At 41.3% G+C, this 23,211-nt stretch overlaps 1 long non-coding RNA gene across 4 annotated transcripts in view; it reads right to left on the bottom strand.

The window, feature by feature from the left end:
- Positions 1–410: 410 nt before the first annotated feature.
- Positions 411–23,211, bottom strand: part of LOC141944275 (uncharacterized) — a 41,355-nt gene continuing 18,554 nt past the window's right edge. For 3 of the 4 annotated variants that reach the window (XR_012629217.1, XR_012629216.1, XR_012629219.1), the window contains exons 6-7: positions 11,905–18,625; positions 9,595–11,393 (exon numbers count right to left, since the gene is read on the bottom strand). This is a non-coding gene — a long non-coding RNA (uncharacterized LOC141944275). Of the gene's footprint in view, positions 5,805–9,594; positions 11,394–11,904; positions 18,626–23,211 lie in introns of those variants that run through there. The other variant, XR_012629218.1, reaches the window with a different exon arrangement.

Raw genomic sequence — 23,211 nt, 5'->3', positions numbered from 1 at the left:
GCCACAGGGCATGGGCAACCTATTGCATGAGCACAATGAGCCCCAACTAACTGTGCCCTGGAGGGCACAAGGCATTCATTGCTCAGCAAGGCCAGGCTGGCAACCCTCCGGGTGGGTGTTCAAGGCCCCAAGGCAGCAGGAGGGTTGGGAGAGGTGTGTGGTGACACAGAAGGTGGGACCAGGGCTCTTTCCCTTCTCGTCCCTGCAGCAGTCTTTTCCCTCATGTTTTGCAAGTCTGTTGCTGCTGCCTGCAGTGGTTGATTCTCATGGTATTAATCAGTCCTTACAAACAAGTCAGCTGTGGAAACAGAAGAGTTAAACACATTGACATAGTTTACACACATTTAATTAGAGTAAAATGACCGGCTGTTTTGCTGATTAAGGATACCAATTAAACTCGGACACCAGAGTGAAAAGAGTAGGCGTACTTTACTAGTGATAACCAAGTAATGTAACAGCGTAATACAGAGAACATGCAGTAAGAAGAAGCAGAACAGTGCACTTAAAGCAACAAACAGGAAAATACAGGGTAATGCATCAAATCATTACTACACGAGAGAGAATAGTAATTAAGAGAAATACATCACCACTTGCATATATTAACATCATCATCCAGATCCGCAGACGCTGGGGAGCCCCGGTTACAGCGAGGATTTGGAGAGCCTGTCCCGGCAAGTGGGAAATCCTACACGGTACGTCCACCCATAGGTGAGGCATCCAAAGTCGCTGCAAACGGGCCCAGCCTTATATACCAGAGATCGACAAGCCAGAATAGCTGACATCTTTGTTTTGAGCGGAAAGTTTCTGGTTTCATTCTCCTGTTGGATTCCACCCGAAGCCTGGCCAGGGCTCGGGGGGGGAACCAAGGGAGTTTCTAACAAGGCCAAATACTTGGGTTCTCAGCCTTGAACAAGGCTGCGAAAGGAAAGTTGGATACCTTCTCTCCCCTCTACTGATTATATTTTGTCTTTCACTAGTGAGTTTACATATTTTACTAATGACTACATGCTAAGTTAGCAGATTCGGCTTGGGGCCTGTTGTTCAGGCTGCAGTATTTCAATGCTTTAGCACTTTTTACATCAGCATAAATGGGTTGTTATAACTTAGTACAATACCTACTAGCACAATGATTATCAGTTGTAAAATATACAGGATTCATCTATAGGTCAACTCTGGCTTGGGCCTGTTGTCCAAGCCTTAGCACTTCACCTGCCCTGCTGCCTTTCTGGTTTCTCAGCTGGCTCCATGACCTCCGGTCCATGGAGGCAAAGGTACTCAGCCAGAAATGACCCTACGAGGCCACCCTTCCAAAAAGGAATAACCGACTGGAAAAGGGATATTAAAGCAGAGGTTTTGGAAAAAAACCCAACATTGTCATCACGGTCCATTTTTATCATCATATCCCTGTACTGTTTATAGGGAGTGCTGGAGGGCCTGGAACAGACAATCCAAGCTATTTGCAATTAGCTGGGCCGAGCTTCAAGTGTTTTTATATCTCACAGTGTAATTTTATTTTGAGCAGAATCTTTCAAGTAACACTCATTCTTACTCTCTTTTATATCGAAGAGCTGCTTGTTCAAATCACACGTCAAGTATTTCTTACATATGAGCAGCCAAACCAAAGGTTCATCTAGTGCAGTGCCCTGGTCCCATATCATTGCTGAAAGTAGGTGGCTAGGGAAAAATATACATGATAGCATTAACATCTGACCAGCGTCTTAGCCATATTTGTGAGCTGCTTGTGGTATTTCAGTGTCTGCGTATTTCTAGTCCATGAGTACCCAAGTTCCTTCTGAACCTGTGTTAGCTCTTTGTTTTCATACCATCTGTCAGCAAAAAGATGCAAAGCTCTAAAGCTTCAAACTCCCACAACTTGGTAGCTGACAGAAAGCATAGGGAGGTTGAATTTTCAAAGAAATGGCTCAGAAGAGGCATCAGAAAAGTGTGATTTCCTAAACAACCCACACCATGCACTGTGCAGCATATTGTTGCTTTATACAATTTTCTTCAGTGTTGCTGAAATTCTGCAATATATTTTCTCTGTCACTAGATCTACAGTTTGTCTATGCAGCTATTTTCCGATGCACAGAAGCATGTTTCATGGATTAGAGTGCAACTCTTCTACAAAGGTGGTTTCAGCCAGCTCTTGAATAATGAGTCACATCAAAATCCTGGGCTCAAAAGATCCCCAGTGTTGGAGTTAAACATCCGTATTTTATTTTTATGTCCAGGACAAGCCTAAAGATAGCAAAGATTTATCTCTATTCTTTATATCAACACTTTTGACAGTGTTACTAAAATGTTTTCTGCTTGGTTCAGGGTGTTTTGGGGACTAGCTTTCACATAAAGCTTGCCACTTCCTAATGAATGCTTTAGGTTTATAACACTGGTAGCTTAAGAAGTCATTTCCCAACTATAGTTAATAGAATTGAATTTGATCCTAAATAAAGTATGATGACTATAAATTTGGAAATCCCACCATGGAGTTTAATCAGCTAGCTACTAGCATTCTTAGCAATCGGCTAACAAAGTGAAAATGCAAACTTTGAGCTAAGTCAGTAAAATCTGTTTTAAAAAAGGAAAGTAGGCAATTTGACAGAGGAAAAAGAAATACCAAATGATATTCAAAAAACCCAAACAACCTTTCTTGTTCTGCAACTAATCAGACTCCCCTCACAGATTCTGTAGTATCTTAGTATAAGAATGGTCAACCATTTAAAATTGCAATATAATATTTTAAAAGGCAAACGCTGGTTCTCTGGGATTTATTTTCATATTATGTTCCTAAGCAGACGGTAAGACTGTCCATTAACTTTAGCTGACTTTAGAAGGATAGTGTATGTTTCAGAAATGAAAGCAATTTCTATTTTTTTTTAATTGTTGCATGTATTTTGTGCACTAAAAAAGTTACTGTCAATAGTGTGTGGTTAATAATATGAAGAAATGACTAAAAATTTCCTGTATGGATTAAAAAAAAAAGTCTCTGTGATCAGATTTAAATATAGCATCTTATAAAAGGAAATAAAGAGATGTTCATTGACAAGAACAGTTCCAAAAAATTACAAGACAGAACAAAAACAATTCAAGACTTTATTTTAGATACTTGATACTCACGATTTCTAGAACATCCGTAAAAAAAGAAAACTTTCTCTTTCACAGGAGGAAAGGTATTTTTTGTTCCGAGTCTCATTATGGCTGAGAAATGTGATCTGTCATTTTGGACAGCAACAATATTCAGAAGCTTTTTTTAATTGTATTTTGCTTTGTCTTTTTAAGAGTAAATATTATAGCTACTAGTATGATATAATGTGCTATACCACACTAGCAATTTTTGAGTTTTTATACAATAAGAAGTGATTCATTTTCAGCAAGTAGTTTTTATGGGGTCACATGTCTGAAAAGGATAGGTATTCTTTCATTTTTTCAATTTGAAAGAACTGAAAAGCTTACATCTTAGAGAACTGTGTTCTAATGAAAATACAGAGGTTTATTTTTTTAATATGTATGAACTGCAAAATTACAAACAGCCTCTGTTTTTTACATGCAAACTGATGTAGATCATTAAGGGTTCAGTTTCTGAATACAGTTCAATTGTTTCAGCTGTGTATTCTCCCCACAGTTCAGATAGACATATGAATGTCTGCATAAAGTTGTCTTTGCAATTTTGTGAGCAGAAAAATGTAAACCTAGCTAAGTGCACTTCCTATTCTGTCCCTTTTTGTGTTTATAGGCAGTTTTGTCTCATTTTGTCTGTTTACATAGTGCAGCCAACATTTGAAAATATTTGTGATTCTTTTTAACAAGTAGCTATTGTACAGTGCAGGATATTATCCCTGTTGATAAAGTAATATTGGCCTTAAATGTACAAAGCATTCTGCTCTGATTCAGTTTCCATTGGTCTGGATTGGGATTCTATTTGAGAATAATATAGTTAGGATGAAGATATTTGTATCTTTGCCAGAAGGTACCCAAGAGCTTTATTTCAGGCAATGTAGTTATGCCATATACATTTTACATTTGATAGTTTTGGTGAGCATCCTCTCCTTTCATAAAAAACTTATTAACTTGGTTAACTCAAAGAACTCCACTGAGAATGCCTTTAGGATGCAAATGCTGTGCCAAGAAGCAAGATTTATTACATATAACCGCCGCATGCAGAAGGACTACACCCCTGCAATCTTGACTTGTAGCTGCTGTATTTTAAAACAACTTGTATCCTTGGCAACCAATGTTGTGGAAAAAAAATGCCAGAATCACCTGAGTAACCATGGAGACCAAAACAATGCTTATAGGTAATTGGATGACATAGGAAATACTTGATATTTATTACTTGGAGATACTAGCTTGAAATTAATCATTTGGAATGAGTTATGTCTTACCATTATAAAACATGAAGCAAAAAGTTACACAAAAAACATATGATAAAGAAAAATGAGATGTCTCTTCTCTGTAGCCTCTTCTTTTCTGATCACACTTAGATCAAGTAACTGAGTTCTGTTGTTCTGTATGTGTATCCACTAATAGCAGAGCATTTGTGCATTCCTGCACAATAGCTTGTATTGCTGGTTCACTGCACCAAATGTGTGTACCTTCCTGTACCTCAGCACATAGATTAGCATCATACAAATGCCATAGCAAATGTTCCCCAGGAGTATATCTCTGAAGGAATAAAATATCCTTGCACTGTGAGGATGTTCTTTAGTCGGTATCTGTTTTAGATGTCATTCAGGGAATTACTGAATTCTGATCTGCCTTGATGTGGCTTTGAAATAAACTATTTATTCTCCCATGTCATTCAAGAAGCAAATTTCTGAAAGAGTAGTCAAATCTCATAAAGTACTTTCATAATGAAAACCGGTATCTGTTGCTGTTTTGAGTAAGAAGCTCAGATCAAGACTTTTGTCTGAGAAATGGGGGAAGACAGTCTGAAAGAAATCTGAAAATCCTCTGATCAGTCTGGTCTCGTCTGCTCTCTACAGTTGCAGTAGAAAACTGCAACTGGCTTCAGCTGTACTCGGGAAACTGCTATGGGAAAGATGTTAGTGAAGTCCCTTTAAAAAAAGACATTAAACTTAGATTTCACATGGTACTTTTATCTACGAACACCACAGCATACTTTGAGAAGAAACTGGCAAGGAAGAGAGATTTAAGGCTCGGTGTGGGAGGCTCAGTCCTTTCTTTCTTCACCTTAAATTCTCATGCTTCGTCTTTTGTATGGGTCTGGAGTCTTTACTGCTGAGCCTGGGGGGAGTACATGGCAGGGACAAAGTAGGGGGGACTAAGGTTACTGCTGTGAGATAACTAAACCTGCAGCTGAAGGTTAATATACATAACATTGCCTTTGCCTCATGGCAGGCAGCTGCTGCATCCAAATGGGAAGCCTAAGGGCAATAGGAGGTATATCCAGGCTCACCCTGGGATGTTGGGAAGCAGCCCAGAGAGGGTATCTGACAAATTAATTAATTTATTTTAAATTGGGGAGAAGGAAAGAATGCAGATGGCAGACATTCACTGAGAGAACCCTGGAAAGTAATTGCAAGGAAAGGAGGTGGTGTTGGAATAAATGACAATTATAGATGATGTCATCAGGCTTATTGCAGGAAAAGTCACCAGCACTGATTTAGGGTACAGACAAAGCTGCTTTAAGTGAAAGAATAGAAAGGTAATTACAGACAAGGACTTTTACAACAAAAAGTCAGATACTGAGATATCTAAAGTCAAATTAGCTGCTAAAAAAGAGTTTAATGAAATGGGAGACATTTCAAAAGCAGCAGTGAAGGTCACTAGCAAGTTGAAAGAAATGTCTGAAAAGATAAGAGAGAAATATGGTTAGTTTGTCTAATACAGCAGACAAATAATAGTTTAATTATTGTTAGGATGAAGGTGCATTTTTTTAGGCTACTGTTTCTTACTAGTCAGAGAAAACTCCCAAAACTCAGGCACACAAAAGGATGGCTCCTGATAATGGGATTGACTGGCTAGAGAAACAAAATATATCAGTAGTGAAAGAAACAGAGAAAATAATGCTAGGATGGATATCTAATAGAATTACCACATTATAAAAGATTGAAACCTGAGCTGCTAAGCCAATTAGGAGATATTTACTGAGGCTGATGTAAGAGAATAGTACATAAGCAAACTACTCTTAGAAAAGTGTGACTGTAAATGGTTGATGTGGGACCTTGTAACTTGTGGAATATATAAGCTACTTCACCCGTCCTTTCTTGGAGCATTTAGGTATATGATAATAAATTTAGGTATATGATAATAAATTGCATCAATGGTTATTTTATGAAACATCTGACATTGCTATTTCTTTAGAGATGGTTTGAGATATTTTCTAATTTAGTACTTCATGGCACTAAAGAGAACATAAAGTATATATATATATAAAATACTAGAAAAGCTAAATATTATCTTCCAGAAAAGCAAAAAACTAAAACAATTGCTAGATTTTACTTTTAGTTTCAAAAAATCTAAAAGGAATTTTTGAATACATTGAAGACACAGCTATAGATTTACTGACCTTTTTCTGTTCCGTAGTTTTTGTATCATTACAGGTAGGTGGAAACATTTTTAAAGCTGGCAATCACTCTCCACTGTAAGACTTTGATTTTATCAGACTTTGAACATTCGAGCTGCTTTTTCCTGAGCTCTCTCAGAGCTAAATTACTCTTTAAGAATATTTAAAAAGGGGTCAAACATTCCTAAGACTCTCTGGTCTTCCCTTCTTTTGAATGAAATTTTGAAGATAAACCTAACTACCATCTGCCTTTAGCTGTTCCCATTAACCGTGCCCCCTAATGCTGCTAGCCCTAAATCTTTGGAAAAAACATTCAGTGACGTAGTGTTTAGCAGCCACTTTTCCTCGTGAGATAATTCTCTGTAATTTCGTGGACATTTTCACTGTCTTTTCAGTGGCATCTCTGAACTGCAGGAGACTGACTGGTCCATATTGAATACCTTATTTGAGAAAAACAAGTTTGATTTGTGTGCAGTGTCCAGTGGACTCATTCTGGATTAAGGACACCAACTAATTCAAGACAGAGAAACAAGAGGCTGTGAATGACTAGGAAACTTGGGGTAAATGAGTACTGCACATAAGTATTGGCCATTCCTGTGTCTGCATGAAATACCTATGTAAAGGGCTTCATGCTCAGTGCTAATCTGTCTGTGTATGTAATGAGATTGTAAAACTGCTAGCATTGTGTGACAAAAAAATTAAAAGTAGCTGAAGTAGCACCAGCTACTGAGCAACCCAGCTTTGGCACAGTGAGCAGGTAAAGCCAGCTGATCGGTTAGAAAGGTGTATATGAGTAAAATGCCTGTGGTTTGCTGTGTTTGTGTGGTCACAATTATGACTGTCGGGCAGGATACTCTGAAGCACTGGTGAAAATACCTGCAATACTAAACACAAGGGATTTAACACTGATGCTATTGGGGTTGGAAGAATGTTGTTCACTGTTCCTTCATTCAAAGTTATTCATTATTCTGCCTTTCTTTTCCATCATTAAAGAAAATACTGTGTATCATATTTGACAAAGATTCTCCCTTCCTCCTTTAATTGGCTATCAACAGATAATTGAAACAAATAATTTGCATAGTGCATAGAATGCATTAACTTGCCCAAATGATTAGAGCACTATGTGCAACCTAGTAATTTATTTGAAAATCTGGATCAAAACACTAGTTATTAACTAAATTAATATTGAAAATTAGTTACCTCGTTCTAAATGACTTCTTTAATTTTTCTGTGATTTACTCAAACATTACTTCGGGACCCAAAGATAAATACAGAGATTCAGACATAGTATGTGAGGAAAATAACATAGCTTAAATCAGTAACCTGTATTCATCACTCATCAGTTTTGGGGAAACAAAAGAGGCGTGAGAAGCATTTCTTTCCTGCAACTTCACACCTTATAGTAACAAGCCCACTAATAAACTTTTTAGAAATGTCCTGAAAACTACGGTAGAGGAGAAACAGCTGTATTTCAAAGTCAGTCATTCTGAGCTGGACATCTCACTGCATTTAAGCATTTAAAGCAGAGAATAGGCACATTTTTTTACCTCTTTCCCCAGCAAACTCCTCTTTTAGTAACAGATTCTCCATCAGCCTGAGAATCCCTTGTCAGTCACACTTTAACAGATCTTTAGGGGACAAGAAACTTCAGCAGGGCAAGAGAAATGATGAAGCAAAAATAGCAAATATTTCATATATAATGAACACAGAGCGAGAGGACCAGAAAATAATAATCTTAGGTATGGAATTGCATAATACTATTTGTGGTTTTAATCGTTAGACTGTGCAGTTTTAAGTAGCAAAGTCAGGGAATACTCTGAAAAGCTTCTTTCTATGAAACCACTGAATATATAACCAGTGTACATAGACACATATTCTGCGTAAGGGCATTTACATTTGTATTCAGAGCATGAAGAAAACAAAAAATCTGCTTCTGAAAATCTTGCCTACGATGACTTTGGTATTAATTATTCATGCAATGGCTCTGCATTTTTTGCTACTTTTAAATAGACAAAGAGCTCCAAAAGGAAAAAGATGTTCTGCCTAAAATTGTTATTAGGTCCTCCCTTGTCCAAAATGTGAAGAAGAGACAGAATATATTGTTTTATTTGACATATGCTGTACAATAAACTAGATTTTTTGAAACCAAACTGAAAATTAAATTTCTCTGTCACAATGTTTCTTAATTCCCTAGTCACAAGCTGCTAAAACTTTGTTAAAGAACTTTGTTTCTCTTCTAGCAAATACGTGAGAGTAATGATCACCCCCAAAATGCTGAACAAAACAGTGCTGTGTTCAAAACAGCTGACACTTTCTGTGGTATGCAGTTTCAGTTAAAGAAAACCAGCTTTAAATATTTATTTAATTTCACCAGGTACTATGATGAACTCTACCTTGCGTGACAGTGTATGATTAAGAAGTATATCATACACTTCTGAATACAGCCCAAAGATGGAAATATTGATATTTTTATCAGAGATGTTTCAGATCAAACTAATCTCAAAATATGTAAGCCTGAACTATGTTTCCCCCTGAAATGGCAAATCTAAGGAAATTTTGTTCTTTTTCTCCTGTTGGACTGAAGTTAAAAAAACCCACCAAAACATCTGACTGATGTTTTGTGGCTGAAGAAACTCCTGCCACTGTTTCTAGATGGACTGGCCCCACAAAATGGTCTTTTTGAGAAGGTATCGGGGTAATTTTCTGGTGATGAATTCTTGTTCCTGGAAGGCAGTTAGCTGTTTGGTTTTTGGTTGGTTTTCTTTTTTCCCCAATGGCAGCTGAAAAATGTATGTCTAATTAAATGTGCCTGTCATTTCCATTGTCAAATTATTCTTTACCCTTTTTTACTGCATATGCTTTAATTGACAGGAAGCTGCATGACCAGTAGTTGTAATTTATAAAATATTTTGGGATATTTCAGTATGAAAAACTCTATACAAACGCAAGATATTAATAGCAATCTTGACAATTCCAGGCAGCTCAGATTTAGGGACAAATTCTTATTAGAATAAAAAATAAAATTCAAACCAAATCCCACATAATTCCGCTAACTCATCTTTAATCTAAATAAAGCTGTATCTGTTGTTGTGGGCAAAACAGACTTGAATTGGGGAATTTAATTTAATTTATTGCCAATTAACATAAATATATAATTACTGACTTGGGTATTGAGAAACAAAGAAGGAAGATATTTAAACACTTGGGGAAAACACCTCCAGAGGTGCCACCAGCTCCCCTCAGCTGTGCCCTGCAGCAGGTCCATGGGAACTGGCTGGAACCGGCCTCTCCTCACAGAGGCCACCCTATAGCACCCCCAACCCTGGAACCCCATATATCTGTTTTGTTTGTTTTCCTGACTTTCATTTGTTGAGTTTATTTTTTTAGGTCAGCACTAATTCATTTTCCTAACATTGTTGATTTCCCAGCTTAATTACCGACCTGCTGGATTTCACACCTCAGACCTCTGAAGATCTCCTCCAAAGAGCTCATTTCCATGTGTAGTACTCTATATTATATAAAAATCAACTAGTATGTGAAATAGGATGAAAGTTTCACCTAAAACATAATGAACTAGGTTGGTTTTTTTTTTTTCTGATGGTTTATTTAAGTTTGTAAACTATTTGTTTTGAGAGACATTTGCAAAATTAAAGGGTCTTACCCTGTTTTCAGTCTCAGGTATTTTTGCCGTTCCAGCAATGCAGGTGTAAAATCCATTCACCCCAGGAAGTCTCCAGCTCTTCTATTTTCCATTACCTACAGAAAGTCTCAAATTTGTTTATTATGACATTTCTATTGATTTGATAAGTCACAAGGGTTGCTGGTGAATCTGTGTAAATTATAGTCTGTCTCAGCCATCTCTTTCATCTCTTTGGGTTCAATTGTAGAGATTCCAACACTTTATTTTAAGGATCCTTATTTAAACATTGGGGAATTAGTGTAAAGAATTTTTTGCTTGAAGTTCAACCTATTTCAAACTTCTGATACCAGAGTGGGGTTCTTCTTTCAAAAGGATGTTTATTACTGTTTAGCAAGCACCGCATGTTGTCTGTGCCTTGCAAGGAGCGTAAGCTGTTGTAGTAATTCATTCATTGGTTTACATTGTAGAAGATTTTGTAATAGCAGGTTCTGAGCCAAACATTGTGCATATGCTAATTTTGCATCTAAATCTTTCCTTCCTAACAATATGATTGAGCCCACTTTGGATACGCTCTTTGGATATGCTCTGGTCTGGAATTATGAGTAATGTTCATTCAGCAAGAGAAAAATTGTTGAACTCCTTCCATGAAGTACAATAGGAAGTTGCTTCTTGCAGAATTATCTGACATTTACATCAGCTTCAGTAGAATGTGACTAATTTTTTTACCATTCTAGTAGCAACAACATGATAATTTTAACCCATAAATAGGGGTTAAATAGAGACAGATCACGTTTTACCTAAAACATGTCAAATCACTAGGAGCTTATTAAGTGATGAAACAGTATCAAGAGGGAGGGTTTTTTGTTTTCCCTTTGGAACTGGCTGGTATTGATAGCAGTGTCATATCCATGCAAAGGGAGCAGGTCAGATTTCCAGCAGGATGTAGCTAAGTCTTTTCTCACACAGTGAGTACCAGCCTTACCTCACAGATGCCTCCGAGTCTAAAGTATTTTGTAAAGGGTATTCTAAAATCTGGTATGCTAATCTAGATAAAAGAAATTTGGTATTTGTAAGTGTACTTTTTCCTCCCCTTTTCCCTTTTTCTTCCTTTCTTTTTCCCGATTTCTTTCCTCCTTTATTTCATTGTAAAATTCACTCTTAGTGTTCCCCACTTAGTCCATTGCATTCCTTGTCTTTTTCCAGATGCATAGCATGGGGAAGTCTTACAGTCTGCAGAAACAGAAAATTTCAGAATTTTTAATCATAAATTTTTAAATAGAGCAAAGCCAGTCTATTTAAATCTGTATATATAAATTGATTTTTTTCAGGACATTGAGTAGTAAAAAGGAATTATGAACTTCCAGGTCACAAAATTAATTTAATGAGGTTGTATGATTTAGTGTTGCAAGCTAGAAAATGCTTAATCTCTCTCACATTTCTCTTCCAGCATATTTGGAAAGTGTCCTACTGCATTTATCCACTATGTAACATTCTGTAAGTGCCAGAATACTTCTGTAATCATTTATATAGCCAGTGGTGTTGTGTATAAATGCAGACAACAGGCTGAAGATTTTTTTTTTAGCTTAATTGTTCATTGTAATCTTTTTAGTTTCTCTTCTACTTTTTCCATCAGCCTGTAGTTTCAGATCTTCATATACTAGTACTCTGGGAAAAGTAAAATTTTATCTTTTAATACAACTTTCTAAGAATTTTAATGTAAAATAAGAATATACCATTTTACCTTGGGCACTTCCTTGGGCTCTTCCATTTTGGCTCCATAATATCTTTCAAATCTTCTTCCTCAGTTCAGTTGTAGATATAAATCAATTGAAAAAATAAAGCATTAGTAACAACATAGCATTTTTTCATTAATACATTGTGAACATGGTGCGATTTGACTGCTTTCCAACAAAACAGTTTCACAGTAAACTGTCTGCTAATACTGATGCAACTCTTTCCTAGGTCTGTATGGGTAGTTTGATGGCAGAACTCAATGAAACAGAATAAAATGTCATGAACGGTTAATGCTGATTGTAATTATGATCCTGGAGAGCAAGATTTACAATCCTCAAATGCTAAATATTACAGCAAATTGTGTGTTTGTTGTAACTTTTTATTATTGCAATTCTTTTTCATTTGCCTTGTTATGTGTTTAAAATACCTGTAGGTATAATTTTTGGGAAACATTCCAATGAAATACCCTGAAGATAAAGGGATACTGAGACACTGAGGTATCTGCATCTTATCTCCCTGAACTGATGGCAGTAATTATTAGGTAGTAATTGAGGATGGTTTTCCTTCAATTGTGTCAAAGGTGGACAGTTCAAAGCTAACCAGAAGTGAAGTTTGAGGAGAGAGGAAAATGGAGAGGAGGTTGCTTTGCTTCAGAGAAGGATGTGCCCAGGTGGCAGTGGCTGTGGCTGTGGCTAAAAGGGGAAGAAGGGGGCAGGAAGATGAGTGGTGCAGACACCTCTGAAAGCAAAGCTGAGCTGAGGCAATGAAGTGCTAAAATGCTGACAGTGCAGACAAGGTTTATGAGTTGGGTATGGGGTCAAAAAAAAGGTATTTCTATAGAAGTAGTTTGGTTCTTCCTCTTGACAATGTTCATGGTCTGCTCTGATGCCCAATTTGCACTTATACTTGCTGTGCAAGTAGGTCTTAGACACATCAAGTATAAGTGGAACTGTTTTAAATGAAAAGCAGTTCCTAACAGCAGAAAGGCAGTTACTTCTCTGATGGTAACTAACAGTGTGAGCACTGTCTTACTTCTTCACGCAAAATGCAGCTAATGATAAAACAGATGTGAAAGTGGCTTAACTGTGTCACCTTGCACATTCTTCCCAGACTGCTGACCTAAAAAATCAGTGGTTTTTATTGGTACCAGTGTCAGTAAAACAGGTTATTAACAGGTAGTCATTCAGCCTTACCCCTTACCTGGATTGTCAGTACAATAAAGAAAAAAAAATGCAGCTCATACTGGATTTTCTTTTTGCTCAAATCCAAACTATGATCTGAAGTTTAACTTTACACTGAAAATATAGGGAAGACCTCACAGTCCAAGTGGAATCACACAGATGCATACCCATGGGAGAGGGGGAAGTAACACATCTTACAAGATTAAATCTTTCTGACTTAAGTCCCAGCTCCTCCTTTTGTTACTGACATTTAAAGTTCTTTCCTGATTTCTGGGGCATCAGTTCTGTGATATTTTACCCTACTTTGAGTGCTGGAGCCAAAGCTCTGCATCTTTCACTTAAGTGCTACTAGCTGATTCAGCAATAGTTAAACCAGGGAAACAGAATATATTTGATGAACACATCTGCATTTGTTCTCCTTCCGCTCAGTTTCACTACAATGGTCTTTCTCTCTCATCTGATATAAATTCTGATATTCATATGAAGGGAGTGCAGAGTGCAATCTAGTTTGGCAACCCTGAAGTTGCATTAATAATAATTAATATAATGACATACACAGATATACCACATTATATACACAGATATAAAAAGAACACAGATACAGCCAAGGTGTCAGTCACCTGTCTGGTAGCCTGGAGTACTGTGAGGGCTTTTCAACAAGTGCCAAAATACCCTCAGAGAATTGCTACTTGTCACTCCCCCTACAAAGGGAGTTAACGGGGTGGCTGTACTAACTCAATTCATATAGTCAGAAGCAAAATACATGCAGTGCCATGACATAAAACTGCACAATTGTCAAGACATTATAGCCACCTTGTATAAGCTGTGACAAAAGGAAAACGAGCTGCTAAGGTTTGTACAGCAGTAAATTGTATACTCTTTTAGGTTTTCTTATTTGTTTTTTTTTTCATTCTCTTCCAAGGTGGTTTTCTCAGCATTGAGCGTGACTACTTGTCAGAAAGGATACATGGGTGCAAATCAATGACAAACTTGCGGCTTTAACGTGTTTCTTTTACTGTATGAAAAATCTTCACACTGAATGAACTCCTTCATGCCTTAGAGTTGAATGGAGCTACATCCACTCGCATGAAAGATCCTGTGGAACCGATTTGTGCGAGGACTAAAAGGAGATACAATTCAGCAGGGAGTGTTTAGACTTTGCTAAAAACTGCAGAGACTTTGTTTAGTGTTAAAACACGAGGCAATTTCATCTTCTTGTCTGGGGTGGCTTTCTACAGGTGGATTTCCTAGCAAATTTTTTAGCGTGGCATAGCATAGAACTGAATAGCAAAGAATTTTTACATTTGGAAGAGTCGGCGTTTGCCTGGCTGTGCTTTGGGCACGGATGCAAATGCTCTAGGTGTGAAAATAAGCAGCCTTTTGGCCACACCAGTGTACCCTGCACCCCCTTGTTTTCCAAAGCCTGTGGCGTTTCCAGCGGTCTCTTGGCCCCGCCCCCCCCCAGCCTATGGCTCTGGTCACACTCTGGCTTTCCTCCAGGCTGCGGCTACTGAAATCACCCGTCTCGGGGCCCTGGACAAGGGTTTGTGTCCAGCCACATCAAGTCCCTGGTCCTCCTCGCTGCGTGGCTTCATGGCCGAGAGCTCTGGCGCAGAGAGGGGATGGCTAAGAGGGGTGGTCTCTGGGCGGTGGGCGGGGCTGTGTGTGGGGCTCCGCCCCCCAGCCCATGTCACAGTGCCACCACCCGGCAACGCAGCGGTGACGGTGCCCCGGGGGGGGTATCCAAGGCAGCGTCCTCCGTGTCCTGCTGCCAGAGCTGGCCTGGGGGCAGCCCGAAGACATCCGAGAGGAAGTCCTCGGGGAGCCGGCAGAATTACTTGCAGGAGGGTAAGGGAGCTCGCTGATTCTTGCCCCCGAGGTCGAGCAGGCCGGGGCCATTTGGCCCCAGAGATGGCTCCAGGTTGAGGGAGAATAGGGCTTGGGCATCTCCTGGGATGCGTGACCAGCCTGTGGGAGGAGGAGGCAGGTCTTGCTCACATGCTCAGGGAGTAGCCGATCGCCAGCGCTGGGGTCAGGAAGGAATTTTCCCCCAGGGCAGATTGGCACTGGTCCCCGGGGGTTTTTCGCCTTCCTCTGCAGCATTGAGCGTGACCACTTGTCAGGGCTCCTCTGGTCCATTTTGGCTGCGTTACTGCCTGCTGCTCACGCACCACAAAGATGGCCTCTCATGCCTTGCAGCTGGGGGGAGGAAGGCTTTTTTTCCCCCAGGGTGGGCTAGCAGGTGTCCCCGGGGTTTTTTTGCCTTCCTCAGCAGGTTCTGGAACACAGAAAGGAGCCTTCTCATCAGTGTGTGTCCTCCTTTGGAAAATACCCCACCGTACCAGCCACCACAACCTCTCTTTCTTCTCCTCCTTCTCCTTCTCCTTCTCCTTCTTCCTTGTCGTCTTCCGCATCGTCTGCGCCGTCATCTTCTTCTGCGTCGTCTTCTCTGTCGTCTTCATCGCCTTCTTCCTTCTCTTCTTCATCTTCTTCTTCTCCATCATCTTCCCCGTTGACTTCTGCGTCGTATTCCGCGTGGGCTTCTGCGTCGTTTTCTGCGTCGCATTCCGCGTCGTCTGCGCCATCACCTTCTGCGTCGTCCTCCTCATCTTCTTCTTCTTCATCATTCTCTTCCAAGGCGGTTTTCTCATTCTGCAACTAATTCTTATTTTCTCTCTCTGCCAAGGCCAACCGTTAGGACCTTTCCATGTCAAATACATGCTTTACACTGTAAAATAGATGTCTTGAAAGTACAAGGGAATAATAATATGCATAAAATGCATGATCAATAACCGAATTTTTAGGAGTATTCCTTAGTTAGAGGCTTTCCAAAGAAAAGTGTGAATTCAGCCAGTTCACTGGAGCTTTTTTTGCTAGACACTCTCCATGATGCTTTCATTGTGGGTGACATCGGTTTGGGATAGAGACATGTGTTACAGCATACCCATATTCTAACAAACACTAAAGTGACTATTCAAACAGAAGCAAGAACTAACTTCCTTTGTGCTGCTAGACGACACCCTAGCCACCTCTTTGACAGCCTATTTCTGTGGAACTAAAAGAAAGATTTGGTATGTTCAGGGTCACAAAACAAAATTAGCGTGCTGTAGGAGAAAGGCACTATTCCCGCTTCTTCTAGGGCCTGAGGAATGCAGGTAGGAGCTAGGAGAGGGGCAGCAGGACCACCCTTCAACGTAGCTGATGATAGCCATCAAACCAATGAGGTTTGCTCTCAGTGTCTAAGGAAAAACCCAGCATGCACAGCTTCTGAAGGCAACTTGAGGATTTTTTTAAGGAGAGGAACTCTGATGGTCAAGCGCTTATTGAAAATCTGTCGGCACTAAAACGGTCATTTCATGTGAGAGGTACCAGAGTAGATTAAGCTCTGTCATAACTCCATTTGAATCAGCAAGGTATCCTAGGATGAGTTGAGGCTGCTCATGAAGATACAAACCACTAGGCAGGTTCAGAGTCAGCTGAGTCAATCTTGGTTCAAAATCAACAGAACTGAAAATGCACACAAAACCAGGCCATTTCCTTTAATGAACTGAGACTTTGCAACAGCCCTGGCTCCCATTCGGTTAAAAAGTAAATTCTAAATAGGTGTTTTGTTTTTCTTTAATTCAAACCTACTCCTGTCTGTTCTCAGTTTAATTTTGGCTGCATGTAAAGTCGTCGCATTTCTGTAGCAAAAATCCTGACGGCTTAATGACAAGTTATGTATGCAAAGAGATACCATTGCTACAGGCTCTCCTACTCCATCAGAAATATCCAGCCTCCCCGACAAGCAACCTAAACCTCCTCGTACGGCAGGAGGGTAGTAGGGATCAAAGAAATGCACGGTCTAGTTGGCTTAATCATCTCCTGGAGGATGTTGGCAGAGCTTGGGCATCTCACTAGTTGTAGTCGCTGGCACAGCTCTGAGTTCAGGTCAGAGCTGAAGCTGAGAAACAGTGACAGCGACTCGTTGAGCAGCTTGGCTGCATACAGAAGAGGGTGGGAGCTGCCAAACAAGGCTCCTAGGAAGCAGGGTGTGTGAGACAATGAGCATGGTGGACAACCTGAACCACCCGCCCAGGTCCTGGCTGCTGCCGTCTGGAGACAAAGTGGTGCGTTTACGGCTGGGGCATTGCAGAGCGTACCTCAGTGCTGTTGCCGTGGAGGCCGGGGGCATCATCGCAGAGTTTCTCGGGAATATGCAATTCCTCTTAGATATCATCAGATCTACCTTCACTTCTGTTTCTTCTTTTTCTTTGCCGTTCGTTCTTGTGCGAACATAAAGAAGATTCCAGTCTCTGCTTACAGCAACCATACTAACACGATGTACGGTATCATCAGAAGAAAAGCATGGCTACAATGGTCCTATCTTCAAAGAAAATTCATGCTCAGCTGGTGCAGGCAATTTCCAGTCAACTTGGCCCTGAGCAATGTGACGGTCTTACTGCGCTTAGAACCAAAGTCCACGTGTGGTGGACTTTGATACTAGGACACTGTCTTCAACAGAAGAATCGAGTATGAATAATCTTCTAGATTTTTAAGGTCAGTGCTGTAATGTCACGGCATTAATTTCATTAGCCCAACTCGATCAAAATTTCAGACCCGCTTCGTATCATGCTTTAGTCCCTATGACTGATGAAGCATGAGAGTGCTACAAGAACACTGGTAACAGTAACTGGTAACTGATACACCGTAACTGGAGGCAAGTTCAATTCTGGGGCACCATATGAGAAGAAAGGATACGTGGGTGTGCGAGAGTAACCCAGCACTCTGATACCCTGCCATGCAGAGTAATTACTGCAGTCATACTTACTACGTAGAAAACGGTCACGGTCATGGAAAGTGAAATGATTTTTTTGAGGTTATACATCAAAATTAACCTTCGTATTGTACGATGGGTTTCATCCAGCTAGATATTATTTTTGCCACCTTGATTTTTTCCCTCTACTTCCTAAATTCACTCGGAGTTAACGCTTCCTAAGGATGTTTGCTCTGCTAGGGTTCTTCTTTAATTTGCTAGTGTTCTTGTTAAATTACCAACCTTCTTTTGTTCTGAGTTCAGAAGGGATTCAAAACACCCACTGTGTTTCAAAGACAGCCTTTCTACAGAAAGTGCTGGTTCCCATAAGGGGAAACGCAGAGTAAAAATTCCTTGCAAGAGGGTGCGACTTCATGATCAGCTATTACTGAACGGGTCAATAACCGCTCTTGCTCCATCAAATACTCTGATCGTGCTTTTCCGCACCACTTTTAATCCCTGAGAATTTTGTAACTGAAAACTAACCAAGCAGACTACCCTTCTCCCCACCCAAACCAGACGCATCTTCACTCAACCAGTTATCAGGCAGGCTGCTCTGACCAAGTACTCGTGTAAAGGACTTCATAGGGAAACCAAAGAAGAAAAGGAGTTGGAGCTGACCTCAGTGTTGGCTAAGCTCATCACGAAACAACAGCCTCAATATTTTCCTTCAGTTGTGTCCACAAACATGCAGGCAGCTTTTGGATAGCTTGGTCCTGGCAGCAAGGAGAGCAGGACTTCTAAAACAGATCCTGAAAGAAACAAAACCAAAATGCTAATGTTCCCCAAGATGTTAAGGCAATTCAGCAGCTAGGAAAAAAGTGCTTAATGTCATGACAAAAACATTTGGATAGTCATCGTACCTTTTTTAATGGGTAATCCCTTAAATTAAAACATTCTTTAAAAACCACAAACACAAAACCCCCAAACCCACGCCACTTTATACACGACACAAAAGAATTTCATTACCTGGTTGACAATAAAAGCATCTCATCTTAAGGCAACCAAAAGTAGGCATAGAATCTTACGCTTTGACAAGGAATTCTGGATTATAATGAATGGTTTTACTCTCTCGTTGTCTGATCTTATGAATGAACCTTCCCAGAAGATAATTAAGGTCTCTTCTTCTGACGTACATCCTCCTCTAGAATTACCACTGTTTATCACTTTTTCAGACATTACAACCTTTCTTTGAGGGACATTTTAGAGCAGGCAGGTAAACAGTTATGGAAAAAAGTTGGCTGGCTCTTCCTTAACAACAGTCTAGGTGGAATCCGGGTATATCCTACGGTCTTCCTCGGTGACCCAGGAGATTTCAGACCGTTGTTGTGTTACTTGCTCTGAAGCTAACTTAGCGTACCGTAAGGACAGTCTGGAGATATTATAAATCCGCAGTGCATTACGTCTAATCCAGTAAAGTTAATCCACTGTGGAGATATTCTGCTGAATCTCTCGGTGATTTATTACCTAGGACAACAAAATACCCAAACCCTGTACGGTAAAGGTTCTGGCATGCGCATCTGTCACGTTATTTTGGAGGACTCCATCTGTTCAAAGCAAGGGAAATGGAAGTTCTCTTAGTCTTGCTTTGCATAACCCGCTCCTTCTCACTCCCCCTACCCCCTTCTCGACGGGTGTAGCTGATGTCAGCCATTTCATAGGAAAATTTCAATCAGCCCTGCTGGCTGCACAATTAGAAAGGTTAAGATGAATTACTTAAAGGTAAAATACATTGAAGTAGCAAACTCATTCAGAAGTAAAGGTATTTTAACTTCCTACAGCGCCTCCTTTTTAAGTGCAATAGAGTCATTCTGCTTCTTCTCTGGAAAAGCATGCAGATGCATTACTGCATGTCAGGTTTGCACCTCTAATTAATTTGCTATTTACGTTTGGGTTCTAAACGCAGTGCTCTGTACGTTTAAGAAACCCTTGTTTCAGATGGGATCGTTCTCACATGACTTGAGTTTATTGAAATTGCTTGAAAATCAACTGTCTTTTTCAGAACTAAGAGAGCGTGGATGTGAAAAGGGTGCAGAAATGGTGGGTTTATAGCAAGCATTTACTTGTTAAATAGTTTTAATGATTTGTGTAAGAATATTTATTTTAGCTTTCATATAGTTGTTAAAGATTTACTGCAAATCAATGACAAACTTGCAGCTTTAACGTGTTTCTTTTACTGTATGAAAAATCTTCACACTGAATGAACTCCTTCACGCCCTAGAGTTGAATGGAGCTACATCCACTCGCATGAAAGATCCTGTGGAACCGATTTGTGCGAGGACTAAAAGGAGATACAATTCAGCAGGGAGTGTTTAGACTTCACTAAAAACTGCAGAGACTTTGTGTAGTGTTAAAACACGAGGCAATTTCATCTTCTTGTCTGGGGTGGCTTTCTACAGGTGGATTTCCTAGCAAATTTTTTAGCGTGGCATAGCATAGAACTGAATAGCAAAGAATTTTTACATTTGGAAGAGTCGGCGTTTGCCTGGCTGTGCTTTGGGCACGGATGCAAATGCTCTAGGTGTGAAAATAAGCAGCCTTTTGGCCACACCAGTGTACCCTGCACCCCCTTGTTTTCCAAAGCCTGTGGCGTTTCCATGGCGGTCTCTTGGCCCCGCCCCCCCCCAGCCTATGGCTCTGGTCACACTCTGGCTTTCCTCCAGGCTGCGGCTGCTGAAATCACCCGTCTCGGGGCCCTGGACAAGGGTTTGTGTCCAGCCACATCAAGTCCCTGGTCCTCCTCGCTGCGTGGCCTCATGGCCGAGAGCTCTGGCGCAGAGAGGGGATGGCTAAGAGGGGTGGTCTCTGGGCGGTGGGCGGGGCTGTGTGTGGGGCTCCGCCCCCCAGCCCATGTCACAGTGCCACCACCCGGCAACGCAGCGGTGACGGTGCCCCGGGGGGGGTATCCAAGGCAGCGTCCTCCGTGTCCTGCTGCCAGAGCTGGCCTGGGGGCAGCCCGAAGACATCCGAGAGGAAGTCCTCGGGGAGCCGGCAGAATTACTTGCAGGAGGGTAAGGGAGCTCGCTGATTCTTGCCCCCGAGGTCGAGCAGGCCGGGGCCATTTGGCCCCAGAGATGGCTCCAGGTTGAGGGAGAATAGGGCTTGGGCATCTCCTGGGATGCGTGACCAGCCTGTGGGAGGAGGAGGCAGGTCTTGCTCACATGCTCAGGGAGTAGCCGATCGCCAGCGCTGGGGTCAGGAAGGAATTTTCCCCCGGGGCAGATTGGCACTGGTCCCCGGGGGTTTTTCGCCTTCCTCTGCAGCATTGAGCGTGACCACTTGTCAGGGCTCCTCTGGTCCATTTTGGCTGCGTTACTGCCTGCTGCTCACGCACCACAAAGATGGCCTCTCATGCCTTGCAGCTGGGGGGAGGAAGGCTTTTTTTCCCCCAGGGTGGGCTAGCAGGTGTCCCCGGGGTTTTTTTGCCTTCCTCAGCAGGTTTTGGAACACAGAAAGGAGCCTTCTCATCAGTGTGTGTCCTCCTTTGGAAAATACCCCACCGTACCAGCCACCACAACCTCTCTTTCTTCTCCTCCTTCTCCTTCTCCTTCTCCTTCTTCCTTGTCGTCTTCCGCATCGTCTGCGCCGTCATCTTCTTCTGCGTCGTCTTCTCTGTCGTCTTCATCGCCTTCTTCCTTCTCCATCTTCTTCTTCTCCATCATCTTCCCCGTTGACTTCTGCGTCGTATTCCGCGTGGGCTTCTGCGTCGTTTTCTGCGTCGCATTCCGCGTCGTCTGCGCCGTCACCTTCTGCGTCGTCCTCCTCATCTTCTTCTTCTTCATCATTCTCTTCCAAGGCGGTTTTCTCATTCTGCAACTAATTCTTATTTTCTCTCTCTGCCAAGGCCAACCGTTAGGACCTTTCCATGTCAAATACATGCTTTACACTGTAAAATAGATGTCTTGAAAGTACAAGGGAATAATAATATGCATAAAATGCATGATCAATAACCGAATTTTTAGGAGTATTCCTTAGTTAGAGGCTTTCCAAAGAAAAGTGTGAATTCAGCCAGTTCACTGGAGCTTTTTTTGCTAGACACTCTCCATGATGCTTTCATTGTGGGTGACATCGGTTTGGGATAGAGACATGTGTTACAGCATACCCATATTCTAACAAACACTAAAGTGACTATTCAAACAGAAGCAAGAACTAACTTCCTTTGTGCTGCTAGACGACACCCTAGCCACCTCTTTGACAGCCTATTTCTGTGGAACTAAAAGAAAGATTTGGTATGTTCAGGGTCACAAAACAAAATTAGCGTGCTGTAGGAGAAAGGCACTATTCCCGCTTCTTCTAGGGCCTGAGGAATGCAGGTAGGAGCTAGGAGAGGGGCAGCAGGACCACCCTTCAACGTAGCTGATGATAGCCATCAAACCAATGAGGTTTGCTCTCAGTGTCTAAGGAAAAACCCAGCATGCACAGCTTCTGAAGGCAACTTGAGGATTTTTTTAAGGAGAGGAACTCTGATGGTCAAGCGCTTATTGAAAATCTGTCGGCACTAAAACGGTCATTTCATGTGAGAGGTACCAGAGTAGATTAAGCTCTGTCATAACTCCATTTGAATCAGCAAGGTATCCTAGGATGAGTTGAGGCTGCTCATGAAGATACAAACCACTAGGCAGGTTCAGAGTCAGCTGAGTCAATCTTGGTTCAAAATCAACAGAACTGAAAATGCACACAAAACCAGGCCATTTCCTTTAATGAACTGAGACTTTGCAACAGCCCTGGCTCCCATTCGGTTAAAAAGTAAATTCTAAATAGGTGTTTTGTTTTTCTTTAATTCAAACCTACTCCTGTCTGTTCTCAGTTTAATTTTGGCTGCATGTAAAGTCGTCGCATTTCTGTAGCAAAAATCCTGACGGCTTAATGACAAGTTATGTATGCAAAGAGATACCATTGCTACAGGCTCTCCTACTCCATCAGAAATATCCAGCCTCCCCGACAAGCAACCTAAACCTCCTCGTACGGCAGGAGGGTAGTAGGGATCAAAGAAATGCACGGTCTAGTTGGCTTAATCATCTCCTGGAGGATGTTGGCAGAGCTTGGGCATCTCACTAGTTGTAGTCGCTGGCACAGCTCTGAGTTCAGGTCAGAGCTGAAGCTGAGAAACAGTGACAGCGACTCGTTGAGCAGCTTGGCTGCATACAGAAGAGGGTGGGAGCTGCCAAACAAGGCTCCTAGGAAGCAGGGTGTGTGAGACAATGAGCATGGTGGACAACCTGAACCACCCGCCCAGGTCCTGGCTGCTGCCGTCTGGAGACAAAGTGGTGCGTTTACGGCTGGGGCATTGCAGAGCGTACCTCAGTGCTGTTGCCGTGGAGGCCGGGGGCATCATCGC

This window comes from Strix uralensis, chromosome 1 (genome assembly GCF_047716275.1).
Source record: "Strix uralensis isolate ZFMK-TIS-50842 chromosome 1, bStrUra1, whole genome shotgun sequence".
In the NCBI taxonomy this organism is placed as follows: Eukaryota; Metazoa; Chordata; class Aves; order Strigiformes; family Strigidae; genus Strix; species Strix uralensis.
This window is presented reverse-complemented; position numbering and strand designations above follow the sequence as displayed.